The sequence below is a fragment of the Tiliqua scincoides genome, chromosome 3, assembly GCF_035046505.1.
Source record: "Tiliqua scincoides isolate rTilSci1 chromosome 3, rTilSci1.hap2, whole genome shotgun sequence".
NCBI classification, from domain to species: domain Eukaryota; kingdom Metazoa; phylum Chordata; class Lepidosauria; order Squamata; family Scincidae; genus Tiliqua; species Tiliqua scincoides.
The window spans coordinates 21,451,956-21,467,763 of NC_089823.1; the positions used below are offsets into that span (position 1 = coordinate 21,451,956).

The 15,808-nt window shown below is 41.9% G+C and overlaps 1 protein-coding gene across 2 annotated transcripts in view; it reads left to right on the forward strand.

Annotated features, from left to right (window-relative positions):
• ZC3H12C (zinc finger CCCH-type containing 12C) overlaps window positions 1-15,808 on the forward strand; it is a 65,977-nt gene that overhangs the window by 30,538 nt on the left and 19,631 nt on the right. The gene's annotated exons all lie outside the window — the stretch shown is intronic.

Sequence of the window (15,808 nt, forward strand, 5' to 3'; positions counted from 1 at the left end):
CACACCAAATATTTGGCACAGTGTTGAGGGCTGGAAAAAAAATTAAAAATAAAATTTAAATAAATACATTAGAGATGGGCCTTAGATGAATGAATAAATGAATGGGCTAAAATGTCCAGGATTTCTCCAAGTACCAACAGAGCCCAAGAAATAAAGCATACACTTAAATGGACCCCCATTCCCCTACCCCACAAGCACAACTCTGGTTGTGTTGGGCCAGAGGCTCTCAGAGGATCAGAGGTTGACCACGGGCCGGATAGAGGCTCTCTGCGGGCCGCATCTGGCCCCCGGGCCGGGGTTTGAAGACCCCTGCTCTAGGGTATTGTGTTGGGAGGGGAATACAATTCTCATTAAGATTACCACATGAGACTAGCCTCACACAAATTTCAAAAAGCACAACTGTAGTAGTAATATTCAGTCCTGCACACAGTGATAAAAATCCTGCCTCCTCAACTACCAAGGGCTTCTAAAAACATTCATAGTCAGAAGACTTCATGGCTACAGTGGTACACTGATGAAGAAGAAAGCACAAGGGCTGCTATATCTCTCAGTAGGGAGCAAATCTCTGAATGTTTTATATCCCCCTATTCTGTAAAGACATATATGGCTTAGCAGACAGTTTGCCTTCCCTTTCCGTATAAAGTATACTCTGAACTCATGAAGGAATTGCCTTAGTTTCAAATGTTATGTGGTGGTCTCTGTAGCTGGGCACTAACTGTTCTCAGAAAACATTCATTCAAAATATCATTATACTTGCAAGGCTGCTTTAGAACTTTGGCTGGAGCATAATCATTATTCCAAACTTGAGAGCCTTAAGAAAACAAGTTAGGGCAAAGTTTCACAGGAAATGACAACAAAATAAGTTTCTACCATGGTCTTTAATAAGCAAGCCTAGTACTGATGTTGCTCTCATGACATAGGAGCCATGGGGGTGATGCTCTGTCCTGCATTGCCAAGGCCGCATGAGAAGTCCTGGTCCATACAGAAGAAGCCCATATTGTAAGTCTTTCCCATGCCAGTGACAGCCTTTTTGGAAAACTGAATTAACTCTCATGTGAATCAGAGCTGCAGCATGTGCTCTTCCTGCATAGTTGCTGTTCAGATTGCCCGCCAGGACTCAGGAAGTAGTGATGCTGCTGAGACTTCCATGTTTCCAGAGTGATATGAGTACTAGGCCTAAAATGAGTGCTAATGTGGAATATACTTCTTGAATGTGACCCCTTGAATGGTTATCTTCCTGAATTACTAGGAAGGGAGAAGAAATCTACCATCATCTATAAGATTTACTCAGACCCAAATATTGCATTTGGGGGGTGTCGGCTTTTCTGAATGTGGGGTGGATGGGATGGTGCCTGCATTAGGGCATGGTCCTATATCTGGTTGCTTGGAAGACCAAACAAAGTGGCTAGCAGCTTGCTCCCATGCAAGCCGGTCAGCTGTATGCACGCTGGCACAGAAAACAAACGGAACGTGAATCCTGCTGTCACTGGCAAGAGGAGGACGTTAAAAAGGGCAAACCCTCAAGGAAGCTTCCATTCATTTTGGCTGGCAAGTGCTGCATAGAGACAGTCTGCTGAAGAATGATTGGCAGCACCAGAGGTCAGGTTTGCACAGCTTTTTGCCTGAAAGAAAGCCCCGGATTGCAGTGAATGCATGCTTGCCCATCCCATGCAAGCTGAAATCCACAGATGCATTTGCCCACGGAATAACTGCAAGTTTGGTCTGAGCCTTAGAGCCTCAGCCTCTGTTTAACTATTCAAGATACTGGAGAATACTGCACTGAATTGATCAGTTTGTGCCTTTTTCCATGTTCTCCCTCACACCAATATTGTCATATTATATTGTATCATTCAGATATCAATCCAAATAATGGGATATGCTAGCTGGAGATTAGAATCCAAATCACAATTTTAACTTCATAAAGTACAAAGAACTTGTATTTTAGAGCTGATTGGCTGCTTTGTTTTCCATCTGTTTAGCACTCCCATTTTCAATATGGGAATTGGTAGCCTGCCTCATCCTGAAGTTCTAAGTAGTGATTAGATTAGAAAACAAACAAACTTACAATTCAATTAAGATCGAATCAAACAAATTAAAGGACGCTGAATCTCCTTAGACCTGATCTACAAAACCTAGATGAACAGAACAATTTCCGAGTGTCTTCAAAAGATGTTTAGGCTATGATGAGTTTCCAAGTGGAGTAGCTTTTGTAGTTGAGGAGAGCCACTGACAAATGCCCACCCTGCAGTATTATTGCTCTCTCTCCTGACTACGTTGGATCACTGGTGCTCTGGAGGTTGTACTGGGTACTCATGGCTTTCAAGAGTAATTTCAGGGTGTTATAGACCTATATAGCTTTGTCTGCATATTAGAGACTGAAAGATTATTTTGTATGCTGCAGGATGGTGCATAATGGTGAATGGCAGCAGCACAGGCATTTAAATGGCTGTAGTGGCAGTCTCTAGCTTTGGAATTCTAGCTTCTCCAGACAGCCACCAATGAACAAATCTGAACACCTTTCAGAGCTAATACAGTAATATTTCCCATAATGTGGGGATACATTCCAGAAAGCTGAGCACTGTGTGAATGATGCTATGGGAGATATTGTTAAAGATAAGGCATGTATCTTTATGTATTGAGTCCTATGGAAAGCGAACTCACAAATAGATGAATGGTGCCTCAGCTCTTAGCAAAGGTCAAGTGAAGGTGAACATAAGGCCACCAGAATGGTCTTGATATGAAGAACATGGAGCTCAACAAAGGCTCCAAAATGAAGTCGTCATCCCCCCACCACAGTAAAAAGAATAAGAACAAAGACTTGTGATTGATTTTTTAGTCTCGTAAAGTTAACTGCATCCTTACTGAGTCTCAAAAAAGACATAGTGGAAATGGAAAAGGTGCAAAAGAGAGCGACTAAGATGATTACTGGGCTGGGGCACCTTCCTTATGAGGAAAGGCTACGGCGTTTGAGCCTCTTCAGCCTAGAAAAGAGATGCCCGAGGGGGACATGATTGAGACATACAAAATTATGCAGGGGATGGACAGAGTGGATAGAGAGATGCTCTTTACACTCTCACATAACACCAGAACCAGGGGGCATCCACTAAAATTAAGTGTTGGGAGAGTTAGGACAGACAAAATAAAATATTTATTTACTCAGCATGTGGTTGGTCTGTAGAACTCCTTGCTGCAGGATGTGGTGATGGCATGTGGCCTGGACGTCTTTAAAAGGGGATTGGACAAGTTTCTGGAGGAAAAATCCATTATGGGTTACAAGCCATGATGTGCATGTACAACCTCCTGATTTTAGAAATGGGCTATGTCAGTATGAAACAGAGACGCCTGCATTGGCTCGGTCATGTCGTGAGAATGGATGATGGCCGGATCCCAAAGGATCTCCTCTATGGAGAACTCGTGCAAGGAAAGCGCCCTACAGGTAGACCACCGCTGCGATACAAGGACATCTGCAAGAGGGATCTGAAGGCCTTAGGGATGGACCTCAACAAGTGGGAAACCCTGGCCTCTGAGCGGCCCACTTGGAGGCAGGCTGTGCAACATGGCCTTTCCCAGTTTGAAGAGACACTTTGCCAACAGTCTGAGGCAAAGAGGCAAAGAAGGAAGGCCCATAGCCAGGGAGACAGACCAAGGACAAACTGCACTTGCTCCCAGTGTGGCAGGGATTGTCACTCCCAAATTGACCTTTTCAGCCACACTAGACGCTGTTCCAGAACCACCTTTCAGAGCGCGATACCATAGTCTTTCGAGACTGAAGGTTGCCAACTACTATGTCAGTATGCCAGATGCAAGGGAGGGCACCAGAATGAGGTCTCTTGTTATCTTGTGTGCTCCTTGGGGCATTTGGTAGGCTGCTGTGAGATACAGGAAGCTGGACTAGATGGGCCTATGGCCTGATCCAGTGGGGGTGTTCTTATGTTCTTATGAGTAATGTTTTTAAAAAGCAAGTCCCAATCCTAAAAGGTTTGGGAACTGCTGGACTAGGCCAAGGCAAAAATATAAATACATTCTCAAATGTGAGTGGGTAAGGAGAGGAAAGAGTGGACAAAGATTTTCCATTTGCATAGATTTTTTTTTTTAAGTATTTGAAAGCTCTCAAACCCCAAAGAGCATGTCTGGAAAAGTATTTTAAATTCCTAGAGTCAGTGTCAGGGCCCATGATCATGTTTTTTCCTGAACAGAGCTGCTTAAGAATTTCAGATTTCTACGTACTGGCAACATGTTCCAAGGGATATATTTTTCTAGATCTGTCCAAAGATCATAAAGTCGCTTATGAAACCAAGACATATGGCATATTTAAACAACAAAGAAAAATTACACATTTGTAAACATTTGACAAAGGTATCCGTTTCCACTTACACTAGTCAGTGTATGACTTTAATAAACGAAAGCTGCAGCAACTCAAGGCCACTCTTTACATATGTCTAAGGGGACAGCATATGCTGCCAGGACTTCCTTGGCAATTTTTGCTGCTGTGGTCAACATGATAAGCAATTTGGCTTGCAGTCTCTGTGAACAGAGATAATAAAATTGAAACATGCAGTGCAGTCCTATGCTTGTCTACTACATTCAGTGGGGCTTACTTCCAGGTCAGGGTGTATAGGATTGCAGCCCTGTACACACCAAATTGAGAGTAAGTTCCACTGAAGTCAGTAGGGCTTTCTTCTGAGTAGATATGCATATGGTTGCACTGCAAGAAAGTCCAGTTGAAGAGAATCCCTTTGAAGCATGACTTGATGATGATGATATTATCATCATCATCATCATCATCAACAGTTATTTATCTACCGCCTTTCTTGGTCTTTATTCAAGACTTTATTTGAGGCGGTTTACATAGGCAGGCTGATTAAATCCCCGTAGGGATTTTTACAATTGAAAGAAGGTTCTGTCTTTCAGGAACCACAACAGTCCAGGTGTTTCACTCTGATCTGGTTTCACATTCTGGCCTCCATCCTCCCACGCTCAGAGCAGATGGAATAGCTCGGCTTCAGCTTGTCAGCTGCTTCAAGGTTGCACGATGCCGGTGGCCTCGAACTGGCGACCTTGTAGATGTTATCTTCAGGCAGACGGAGGCTCTACCCTCTAGACCAGACCTCCTGCCCTTGATGTCTGCTCTGAATTTAACATGCTGGTGATTTCAAATGTGTGTGCCAAAACTCATAGGTTTGTTGATGTACCCTTGTTGATCTTTTTCTATGCGTAAGTTGTTCTTCAGGGGGATTTCTATTATGATTTATACTTTTTTATCTGAAGTGCTGCATCAGTACTGCTTGAAAGTTTATTTTTCATTTTCCACCAACAAGCAGACCTACGGTAATAGAAAGGGATTGTTTTAATCTGTTCTAACCTCTTATTTTGCTGAACTAATTGAAACACTCTAAGGCTAGGCTGCAAAATACGTTTTTCAACTAAAAGGCATTTTTATATTAACTGAATGTAATTCCAAATTTGACTGAAGCTGAAACGCCTAACTCTTAGTAAGCTCTGTAATGGTTATATTAGGGATAAAGACTTTAGCCTGAATTCCTTGTGAAGTTAATTGCAATCCCACCCCCCTCTGCCTTTAATGGAATCAGGCTTTCACCTAGCTGGTCTTATAGCTGCCATCTCAACTGAACCATGCTAAGCTTGTCTTTAAAAGTACATCCAATTACATCTAGTGACATGTTCCCATTTTCAAGAAGCTGCAGATGCCAAAAATATATGTTGTTGTAATGGCATTGTTCCCATGGCTCGGTATACAGAAAGATGCCTTTTGTTCCCCATATGTATAATAGGAAGACAAATTTTAAAGAACTATGTATTTGCCTTAAATCTTAGTATTGCAAAGCTATAAAACATGGGGAGAGATAGTATTACACCTTATCATACCCTTCCTCCAAGGATCTCAGTTGTACATCGTTTCCTGTTTAATTTTCTCAGCAACCCTGTGACATAGGTGAAAGAAAGGGAATGACAGTCATCCAGAGTGTTTTGTTGTTGAGTCGAGATTTGAACTCAGGCTACTGTAGGTTACAGGCTACATCACGCTTTTAAACTGTGAACCCATTGGGTCAAGGACCTGCACTCTAATTCTTTCTAAAAGACTATGCTAACAGATAGCACAACAATAGATCACACCAGCTGTTAGGACAGTATGTCCTAAAGCCAAGTTTTAGGTTCAAGTTAAATTTGAAGGTATTGGTCAGTACTTGCAGAAGCATATGATATACATTTAAATTACATAAATTCAGAGTAATTGTACATTTCTCTAAGCACAAGGAACAATGATAACTTCTTTAATAACTTGTATAAATTTTCTGAGGACCATGACCTTGATTCCAGCTCTCTCAGCTGGGAAGACTATGCATATATATGTAGTGGTAAGATTATTCAGCTTTCATGTCTTTAAATGACCTTTTCAGTTGTGTCTCTCCATATGGTGTTGTAGCCTGTTTTACAAATTACTTTTGCTTTATGCTTTTGGGAAGGTTATGGTTCTGTAGGCCTTATTCTTTAAGTAGTTTTTAAGTATTAAATACTTTTCGTTTAAATGATAGCTAAGGACCCAATCCTATCCAGCATAGGAGCAGCGGGCCCCAAAGGGCTACCACTACATCCTATGCTGGATGCAAGCAGGCTAGAGGTTTCTCCCCTTACCTTGAGAAAAGCCCCAGCCTGCTCAATGAGGTATCTCATGTCTGTGCCAGCTATATAGCTGACACAGACTCAAGAAACCCTGTGTTGGGCTTCTGAGTCCGACATAGGGGATAGGATTCAGCAGGGAAGGCCTCTGCTGGTCCCTGGCCCATCCCACCCCTGCTCTGCCCTCACCCTCAGAAATGCCCTCAGAGACCTCAGAAATGTCTCCCACACCCTCCTCATGTCATTCAGCACTTACAGCGCAGTGCTGTGTCAGCAGCTGGGGCTCCCGCTGCAATATCAATGGGGCGGTGCAGGCCTCCTGGCAGTGGTGTTTATTCCAAAGTGGCGCAAATGTGCCTTATGGTACATTCGCAACACCCAGTGCCAGCGCTGGGGCTGCAGCACCGACACTGAGGTCCCAGGGGATTGGGCTGTCAGTATATTAAAATCAACTATAAAACATAAAAAGTAGTTGCAGAACAACTTGGACAGAAAGAAGATAGGAGACCAAAATGATTATTGATCTGGGGCATCTCCCTTATGAGGAAAGGCTACAGTGTTTGAGGCTCTTCAGTCTGTAAAAAAAGGTGTCTGAGAGGGAACATGTTTGAGAGATACAGAATTATGCAGGGATGGATAGAGAAACTCTTTTCCCTCTCAGATAACACCAGGACCAGGGCACATCAACTAAAATTGAGTGGTGGGAGAGTTAGGACAGAGAAAAGAAAATACTACTTTACTCAGTGTGTAGTTAGTCTGTAGAAATCCTTGCCATAGGATGTGGTGATGGCATCTGGCTTAGATGCCTTTAAAAGGGAATTGAACAAATTTCTGGAGCAAAAGTCCGTCACGGATTACAAGCCATGATGTGTAATCTGCAGCTTCCTGGTTTTAGAAGGGGGCTACATCAGAATGGCAGATGCAAGGGAGGGCACCAGGATGCAGGTCTCTTGTTGTCTTGTGTGTTCCCTGAGGCATTTGGTGGGCCACTGTGAGATACAGGAAGCTGGACTAGATGGGCCTATGGCCTGATCCAGCTGGGCTGTTCTTATGTTTAGCTAAGTAAAGTCCATTTATAATGAATTACTGGTACTTTCTAAAAAGTATCAAGATCGGTAAGGAAATGTTTTCTTTAAAAATACAGAATTATAAAACCCTAAAGGGTGCAATCCAGCACTGGCATAGTGATACCAATGGGACATGTGCTGCATCCTGCAGTATCTATAATTCAATCCAACATATCCCTCCAAAAAAGATTGATCTTGGACATTGGACACGGATTATCCTCTTCCTAACTTATGAAATACAGGGAAGACAAGTACTAAAGAATGCATCGGGCTTTGTCATGCCCCTGAACAGATAAAGCTCATCTATAAACTTCTTGTCAGAAGCAAGAGAGTAGCAACAGCATACAGGTATCTTGTTGTCTTGGGTGTTCCCAGAGGCATCTGGTGTGCCACTGTGAGATACAAGAAGCTGGACTAGATAGGTCTTTGACCTGATCCAGTGGGGCTTTTCTTATGTTCTCCACCAAGTCCCCATGCAAAATCCAGATACTACCAAAAATTTTATGACTGATCATCAGCCTCCTAATGTAAAACAAATTCTAATCAAGCTGCCTTTAATTAACAAACAACCAGTTACATCATTGTGAGGTGTATTAGAGTATTTGTTGTAAAAGATTATCAAATGATTGAAGGATCTGGTTGTGTAGTTATACACAGCGATTTCTTAATATAAATCATCCAAAAACCTGTTATCTTTTTGCAGACCTACCACATATGGTATATTCTCCCATAAGACATTCTCTCCACAGTTTAGGGAGCAATCTTTGCAAATACAACTTAGCTACGTGGGCATAGATACTACCTATGAACCAATTTAAATGCATTATCTCTTATTAGTATAGTAAGAGGATTTACATGGATTCCTAGTCCACACTTCCTGCTATTTTGCTGATGGTATTTTTGTATTTAAATCTCTCTGAGACCAGTAGACACCTCTGTGAAGAAAAAAGTAGCCAACTACAAAGCCAAGCAGTGGCTCCCTTGAACAGATGAGGAGGGTCAGTTACTGAAGATTCAAATACAGAGGGCAACTGTAAAGTTCTTTGATATTCAGGCAGATAAATAAAATGAACAACTTACTATCATTAGAACCAGTGTGCTATTCACTGGTAGAAGTTTAGTTTTCAGCTGAAGGCCAGATAAAGCAACTCTTCACAGATAAGCCTCTCTATCTAAATATCCCACAGTCAACCTCAGCCTTTGGAACCTCTTTGATAGAATGCCTGTCTATAGACCCTTTAAGAACATAAGAAGAGCCCTGCTGGATCAGGGCAAAGGCCCATCTAGTCCGGCTTCCTGTATCTCACAGTGGCCCACCATATGCCTTGGGGAGCACACAACATGTTTGCTTCATGTCTTGGTTTGCTACATTCTTCTTACATTTTGACTTTCTAGTTTGCCTAGTCTTCCACACTGATGTGCTTTGAGAAGGCTCTGTCTCATCTCGTCTCTTGCAGCAATGGCAGTAGCTCCATATCAAGTCTAAAAAGCTTGCTTTTTGCTATGGACACCTGTCAAGGTCTCATTGTTCCTGTGCACAGTAACTTTAAATGGAATCCCCTAATTATATGCCACCCTGGCTTGATTTAGTCTTTCAGTAACAGGCTGTGGTACATTTCCACCTTCTCAGTGTTTTAGAGACAAGATCTTGCAAAGCCAGTGTGTAATAATGGTGTTATTTTGTAGTGTTTATGTGCACAGGTGCTGAGCTTGGCATTGGTAACCTGCTCCCCCCCCCCACTCAGGCACACCAGAGTGGGCCAGTTGCGAAGGTTGAAGCCCAGTAGCCGGTAAACAGAGGATGTTATGAAGAAGCGCATATCTCAGGAATGTGTATTGCTGTCAAGCCAGAGCCAGCAGGTTTCTTAGCAGTGCAGATTTCAGCAACCTTCAGTAATTTTCCCTGTTGTATAGCTTTGCATCATGTGTTTTGAGAATGAATAAAAGTCTGAGGAAGCTAGCCGGGAGGACGGACTTCTCTCTCGATCTCATACCGTCCTACTTCCGGCTCAGCTCTCCCTGCATCAACCCTCTGAATGAATGTCTCTCATTGCTCTGACTTCTTGCTGCTCCAGTTCTAACTTTCAAACCCTCAGAGTGCTTCTGCTTTTAGCACTCTCCCTCAGGCACCAAGGTTCTAAACCCCGGGTGCTTCCCAAGTAGCATTGCACTGCTACATCTGGCGCCCTGGAACAGGGACTTCTAGCCCTGGAACAGGGACCCTCGCTTTTTCTTATATCAAGCAGCCTGACTTTCCTCGTTGCTTCCCATTCGTTGCTACATCTGGCACAGCGAGCAGAGACCCTCTGCAACAATCAGGTACAGTAGACAAGCGGTCTTGTTTTTTCTATATCAATCGCTTGCCCTCTGGTTACCTCCCATTCATTGTTTTAACTTTCTGCTGTTCTAAGCCTCGCTTTTAACCCTTCAGTGCCCTGCACTCCCGTAGGCAACAAGGTACAGCCTTGTGTGCTTTTCAAGCGTTGTAACATCTTGCGTTGTAACATCTAGTGGCTGCCTCTCTAACTTCTTACTGCATCTGCTCTTACAAGCAACCTGACTTTAAAGACAAGTTGCTTCTCAGCACCAAGCTGCTTTACTTTTTTCTATATCAAGCAGCCTGTTTCAGGTCGCTTCCCATTCATTGGTTCATCTGACCCTGGAACAGAAACAGGAACAGATCACAGCCAGCTCACCGCCCGGCGAGGGCTAGATGCATCATTCATCCTTCTTAGGATCCCTGTGAGTATGGGTTTAAATCTAACGACACAGTACTGACACAGTAGGTGCATCATTGACACAGCAGGTACATCATCGCAATGATTTGTAATTCCTTCTCTGCAAAGCTCCTTGTTTCCTCTTAAGAGGTCACAAAGTTTTACATAACCAAAGAACAATGCCCCTGGTATTCTGAGGGAGGCACCTTTACGCTAGCTCTGCAGGCAGAGCTGTGAATTCCTTCTTCCTCTTTAGTATCACTCAGCTAGAGTATCAGTAAGTATAAGCATCAAGTTATCACAAGATCAACAAAATCATGCAGCAGCCCTCCCTTAAGGAGACAGTGATTCAAGAAACAATACAATCAAAAGACTTAACAGTAAAGAAATCTTTTAAGCTATCCATAAACTGCCCTGTGGTGCCAAACCAAAGCACACAGGAGCAAGATGTTAGAAACCACCAAAAACACCCTTTTATTTCCTCCTTCCCAAAAACTACCCTTAGTTTTCCCTTGTCTTTCCAACTATGTTCCTTCTTTACCTCTGGCCTGCCTTCCAGACCCTCTTCAAGGGCAGCCACCCTGCCAAGAGAGTCAAATGCAGCATGCCAATGCTCCTGACCTTGCCAGGACAGACATCACTCCAATAGTTCAAACAGCCAGACAAGCCCCCCACCATAAACAGCTTTCCTACATGCTGTTAGGTGAAGGAGCATTTAACACAGCAAACCCACAAGCTTATTATCCTAACCATCAAACATATGTTGTACTTGAAATGTGGTGCCACATTCTTAGCAATCAGCAGCTCCTAAAGCGCATAGTTTTAACCTCTACACAGAATGCAGGATGGCCCAGCGAGTTTAAACCACCTTAAAAAGAAAGCCATTGGCAAGTTTTTTTTTAAAGCATGTCTAACAGCCCAACTTTGTGTTAGCCTCCTCTTTTTTGTGTACTAGCTTATCAGAACAAAAAACCATGATTTGCCCTGTGGTACAATGCCACAGGCAAGCCCTCAAAAAACAATAAACTCCCCTTCATTCTGTGCCTTTTATAGGTACAGATTGCACTTAAAGATTTTGGCATCACTAGTATATGCCAAAGATTCATAAAGTATAGTAAACAAGCTATCACCGTAAGAAAATCTTATAGTAAGAAGCCCTTAAGACTAACCCCTAAGTTTTAACCCCTGCACAAAATGCAGGATAGCCCTGTAAGTTCCAGTCATTTTAAAAGCCCAAAATATTGACAAAGTTGCCTTAAAGCATGTCAAACAGCCCAAAGCATATTAAATAGTTAACCTTGATGTAAATGCAACATTTAGGAGCAAGAATTGTAACAATTGTTATCATATTGCCAAGTAAGTTTAGGAAAAAGAAGCCAATAAAAAAGCACCAGCAACAAATAGTGCACGTAGTTTCCCAATGCCTCTCATTCCACACCTTTCAAGACTGTAACCACCAACCATTTTAAGTTTAGTAAGTTTCCATAAAAAATCCCAAACCCTTTTTTTCCATAAGTTGAAGTTGTTGTAATAGTTCTTAAATTTTATAGCACCTTTAATTTTATATATCCTTTAAGACTGCAACCATTAACCATTTTATCCATTAGTAGCAGTCATTATAGCATTTAAAGTCATAAGTTATTAAGTTTCCTTTTATTTCATAAGATGTGTTTTAAAGCCATACCAAACCCTATTTTGTTGTCCATAGTTATTCATACCCTCCATGTTTTCAAAGCTTTTGTTTTATCAGAAACCTTTTTTGATCTCATAGCTAGATAAAGCTATTCAGGCCTTTAAAAAGCCTGCCTTCTTTTATTTTGTCTCATCAAAAAAATCTTTCCTGATCCCATAGTTTAAATTCATCAAGAAAAGCAAAATTATCACTCATCTTTGGTTTTCTAGTCTAGTGGCCTTAAAACCTCTTTAAATATTCATTTCCTGTGTTAAAGAAACATAGCATCTTTCATTACAGAACCCCACATTGTAGGAAAAATCAGTTTCACATTTTTCCCCCCACCATTAACACTTACAAAGTGTATCTTGCCAATTTTTTTAAAATAATGAAAAAGAGGGATATGAAATATATTTGATGATGTAATTGTTTGTTTTATTAAGTAAAATATTAGATGCAAAGGGTTCACCTCCCATGAAAAGCACCCCCCCACAAAAAGGCACAGTATTGCCTTCTAGCTAAAAAAATTAAGTAACTAACCCATATGTTTAAAGTTTTTCAGATAATTGTTAGATTCAAAATTGAAAGGCCCCAACCCCCATGAATAATTTAGGGCAGGCTGTGTTATTGTGTTTATTTTTACAGAAATGGTGTGTTACATCGGCCAAAAAGCCAAGGCCTGAAAGAATCCAGTTTCTAATTTCCAAACTTTTAGCTGCAAGAACAAACCAAGGCCAAACAGCCAGCAAAGAAAAAAAAAGGCCTAAGCAAAGAGAGGCCTGTCCCACTTTTAGCATCATGGAAAGATTTAAAAAACATTGACATTCAAAAAAAACCCAGAAGCAATTGCTTGTCAAGATGACAAAAAAGAACTAAAAACTTTTCCACAGCCTTGTGCCTTTTGAACATTTGAAAACAGTTTGGCACAATCAGAACCTGCACACAGCAGCAGTTCCCGACAAACTACAAAAAACTTTATCTGATATCAGTATGTAAACAAAAAGAATTCATAGCCATAACAACTTTGTATGCCCATGAAAACCAGTTCAATTATGTGTTATTATCCTTTGAAAAGTTCATGTATGTAACAGCAAAACTTTTAAAATTATTTTAGTTAATTGATTAAGTTTCAATGTTTTTTTCTTGTTGTGTCAATAGCGTAATCAAATGAAAATAAAAACGGGGAGATGTAGTGTTTATGTGCATAGGCGCTGAGCTTGGCATTGGTAACATGGCAACTGGCAGGCAGGCAAACCTGCTCCCTCCCCCCCCACTCAGGCACACCAGAGTGGGCCAGTTGCGAAGGTTGAAGCCCAGTAGCCGGTAAACAGAGGATGTTATGAAGAAGCGCATATCTCAGGAATGTGTATTGCTGTCAAGCCAGAGCCAGCAGGTTTCTTAGCAGTGCAGATTTCAGCAACCTTCAGTAATTTTCCCTGTTGTATAGCTTTGCATCATGTGTTTTGAGAATGAATAAAAGTCTGAGGAAGCTAGCCGGGAGGACGGACTTCTCTCTCGATCTCATACCGTCCTACTTCCGGCTCAGCTCTCCCTGTATCAACCCTCTGAATGAATGTCTCTCATTGCTCTGGCTTCTTGCTGCTCCAGTTCTAACTTTCAAACCCTCAGAGTGTTTCTGCTTTTAGCACTCTCCCTCAGGCACCAAAGTTCTAAACCCTGGGTGTTTCTCAAGTAGCATTGCACTGCTACATCATTTGTTTACCATTAATTGTTTACCATGTCGTAAACAAAGGGGGGGGTTTGGGTGTTCAGGGTTCTTGGTTTTCAAACCCTAAAGCCCTCAAGGCCCCTCTGCTCACCACCCTGTATGTGCCAGTGTCTCAGTCCAGGGACACTGAGGCCCTCTAGGCTTAATTCTATCCTTTGCAGGCACTGAGCTCTTTCTCCAATTAAAGCTTCAGTCCTCAAGTTACTAGACCTCAATGAGCACTTGGTAGCTTGCTGAATGGCTAGGCAGGATTCTGAACCTTTGTCCCCAACAGACAATGAAACAACTTAATAAAAGATATTTTACTTTATTAAGTACATACGGTTACATACTCTACAATAAGGCAGCAAATGCTAGAGGCATAAACATCTAGGAAACATATCAGCAATAAAATAATAAAGCTAGCTGGCTATCTCTATTAATCCCTATCTCTCACCTGGGCCAGTTACTCTTGTAGATCTCTTAGCTCCAGGGCTACCTATGAGGCCAGGTGTCCATGATGGACAGTGGAGCTCACACGCGTGCAGGATGTTGCACCCAAAAACTCTGTCCAAGAAGGGAGTCACACACCCCTTGGGCACTCATTATTATACTTCTTATGCTAATAGTGTGGAGGTGTCCATACTATTTAGACTATCCAATCAGAACCCTTGAGGAACAGAACAGAAGTTGACCTGGGTGCTAACCCTCATAGTTCTTTACCCCTCCCAACTGGAGATCCACAGCATCACGCTTGATAAGGCACCCCTCTGTCTGCTAAGGTGCTAAACATTCCAATGGGTTGTAATTCTTGTTGTCTGTCCTTTCTGGCCAGCAAAGGAGAGACAACAATCCTTTAGTTTATTTGCTTACGTTCTTGCAGCTGGGAACTGCTAGCAACTTCTCCATTACACTGTCTTAGTTTGGTTCAGGCTTCACATGCTAACCTAGGCCTAACATATACTTATTTGTGACAGTCATTATTCAGCAATTATAGTCTTCAGCAAACACTCTTGAAAAATTATTACATCAGTCCCCCCTTATCAGCAAGTTTGGCACCTGTGAATTTGAGGCAGCACAAGTGTCAACTACACTGTTGGAGGGCCTCAAGAACCTCCAGAAGGCACTTCCGGTCATGTCTGGGATGTCCTGTGATGGCCAACCACATATTTGATTATTCTGGAATGGATCCCCCATGGATACCAAACGCCCTCTGTATGTCTCGAGGTATGCGATTAGGAGATGGTTTCAGTGTACAAGTGCCGTGAGCCTACTCAGTGTTGTGTCATTGCAATCCAAAATTTGACAATAGCTCATTAAACCAAACCACCATATTCTCAGCCACCAAATATGATTTTTCAACCCCACACACCCTAATGTTAGAAATAATAACAGCAAGGTCCTCAAGCTTAAATTGCAGTTTCCAGAGGCTGTGTTATTTTGGAAAGTTCTTGGGCAGAAGCAGAAATTTTGTAGCTTCATTTCTTTTCACCACTTGTTGCATGAGACAAAATACGAGGTTTTCAGATCTGTAAGAGACTAACCTGTGATGCAGACAATCTTGTAAGCCAGTTTTCAGAATCTTTATGCTTGATCCCTCCTTGACTTACTCCATTTACGAAGCCCGCTCAGTATAATAAGTAATGAGCGACTTTCAAGAGATCATCTTCAAGCTATAAAGAATTACTGCTATTATCATTAGTTCCCTTTAACTTTCACTTAACTATGTAATCTGGCACTCAAGGCACTCAAGAAATTTTCTGATTTCCTTCCCTCCAACTTCCCATCCTCTTTCCATGCACAATCCTGTATTCCATTTTCTCCCTATCTTTTTTTTTCCATATTTTGTTAAAAGAGTTCCACACAGACTTTAATCACCTTTCCTTACAAGAGACTTCCATAAATATACATTATTTGTGTTTCTTGTTCCATTCAGCAAATTAAACATAAACAGATTATTCCTTCTTGATTAATTGCTTCCAGTCCCATGTGGTCAAGTTCCCAG